Below are 2,745 nucleotides of genomic sequence, written 5' to 3'. Positions count from 1 at the left end.
AAGACTTGGTGTCCCAACCCTCAACTGGCAACCGTGCCTCATTTTTGGAGATGGCTGGTTTATATTCAGTATTCTTCACTGTCTGTAGTCTTAGCTGGGGTCACTGTAATAGATTCCTGGCAGTTTCCACTGTACTAGATTTCTACCTTTCCCCTAAACTGCCCCCCAATTTCCAGTTTCTCCAAGTACTCTTTCCTTCTATCCTCTTCCCACTTGATCCCATCTGTTCTCAACCCAATAAACAAACTGGAGTAGCCATTCTAATATCTAATAAAATAGGCTTTCAACCCAAAGTAATCAAAAGAGATACAGAACACTTCATATTCAACAATGAAAGATTCACCATGATGATGTTCAGTTCTGAAAATCTGTGCGCCAAATGCAAGGGCATCCACATTCATAAAAGAAATATTACTAAAGCTTTAATTACACATTGAACCTCACCTATTAATAGTGGGAGAAATCAACACCCCACTTCACCAATTGGCAGGTCATCAAACCAAAACTAAACAGAAAAATAATGAAATTAAGAGACGTTATAAATCAAACGGACCTAACACATATCTATCTACAGAACATTTCAACTAAACACAAAACACTATACCTTCTTCTCAGTACCTCATAGAACCTTCTCCAAAATTTACCATATACTCATTCATAAAACAAGGCCCAATAGAAAACATGATGTGTTAAAGCTGGACTTCAACATTAACAAAAACAACAGAAAGCCTACATACTCATAGAAACTGAACAATTCAATAATCAATGATCACTGGGTCAGGGAAGAAATAAAGATAGAAATTAAAGATATTCTAGAATTCAATGAAAACAAAGGCAAAACATCCAAACTTGTGGGGCACAATGAAATCAGTAGTAAGAGGAAAGTTCATAGCACTAAGTGCCTTCATAAAGAAATTGTAAAGTCCTCATATTAACAACTTAAAAGTACACCTGAAAGCTCTAGGGGAAAAAGTAAATACACACAAGAGGAGTAGAAGGCAGGAAATAATCAAACTCACAGCTGAAATCAATGATTTGGAACAAAGAGAACAATACAAAGAATCAACAAAAGCAAGAGTTAATTCCTTGAGAAAATCAACAAGATAGAAAAATTCCTAGCCAAACTAACTAAAAGATAGAAAGATAGTACCAGAATTAACAAAATCAGAAATAAAAATGGAGACATAACGATGGGCACTGAGGAAACTAAAAGAATCATTAGGTCTTACTTCAATAGCCTATACTCCACAAAATTGCAAAATCTAAATGAAATGGATGATTTTCTAGACAGATACCACTTAACAAAATTAAATCAAGATTAGACAAACTGGCTGGGCGTGGTGGAGCATGCCTTTAATCCCAGCACTTGGGAGGCAGAGGCAGGTGGATTTCTGAGTTTGAAGCCAGCCTGGTCTACAGAGTGAGATCTAGGACAGCCAGAGCTATACAGAGAAACCCTGTCTCAAAAAAACAAACAAAAAAAAAAACAAAACAAAAAAAAAAAGATTAGACAAACTAACTAGTCATATGATCCCTAATGAAATAAAAGCAGTCATTAAAAGTCTCACAGCCTTGAAATCATGCTTCTCCTATCTCAGCCTCTCTATTAGTAGTATTGTTTATTGCATATTTTTACACTATACTATGGTTTTCAGAACAGCTTATATATTTCAAAAGTATTTATATACCCAAAGGAAGCATAGATAATTAACTTGGGAGGTGTCTTGTAGAAAAGAGAACAACAAAGAGTGAGACTGAATGCTTTGCTTGACATTTGTAGCTCTTGTATCAAGTTTGAAGAAGAGGACTTTATAAGTTACTCTTTCTCTGAGATGAATGCTTTTCCAAATTATCACAGCCAATGAACCAGATTCTTACCCACACCTAATGTCTGTGCCACCCTCCAAGCAGAATCATTGTTCATTGAAATAGTTGGTGAATGACTTTATGGATAGACTATCTTAATACCTACACCATTTCTTAAATGAATGTAATCTGTTCTCTGTGGCCTGAGAATAAATTCACTCACTCAAGTCAAATAGTTTTGACCATAGCAGGAAATCTGAATCCAAAAATCGTGCCTACAATTCATTCCTTGGCGCAGCAGAACTGTCAACTCTTAGCTTAGCTACGATGGAGGTAAAATCCTTCGGTTATTTGAGGGTCATTGAGGTACAACCTTATTACAATGAAATCCAATGTCTAAAAATTGTTCTTATTTTGGGCTTGTACCACAGTAAGAGCCAAGATTTTAAGCTCTACTAAATACAAAATAAGCAAAGAGACAAAAAGACTTTACATATTTATGTTCATTTAAGAAAATACTAGAAGTGATGTATTATTTTGAAATATACAGTTAATATGTTTGGAGTTATTTAAAATTTATATTGAGAAAAATGTATGAATTTTCAGTATTGCTGTAGACAAGCATCTACATAAGACTGTTACATTGATTGTTGTTTTATATCAAACAACTTTTATAATACTCATTTTTATTGTTATAATATTTTATAAATTTTAAGAAATATGACAAAAAAAGATATTGTAGGTATTGAAGAGGGGGGTCTCTGGGAGGAGTTGGGGTACAAACGGGAAACAAGAATGTGATTTAATTCTATTTACTTAAAATGTGATTTTAAATGTTAAAAAATTCAGATAAATTGAAATCATATAATTTCTCATCATAATGCAGTAAAAGTTAGAAGAAGAAGAAGAAGAAGAAGAAGAAGAAGAAGAAGAAGAAGA

Source organism: Mastomys coucha, unplaced genomic scaffold, assembly GCF_008632895.1.
Source record: "Mastomys coucha isolate ucsf_1 unplaced genomic scaffold, UCSF_Mcou_1 pScaffold21, whole genome shotgun sequence".
In the NCBI taxonomy this organism is placed as follows: domain Eukaryota; kingdom Metazoa; phylum Chordata; class Mammalia; order Rodentia; family Muridae; genus Mastomys; species Mastomys coucha.
The sequence above is the reverse complement of the archived record's forward strand: the minus strand, read 5'-3'. Positions refer to the sequence as shown.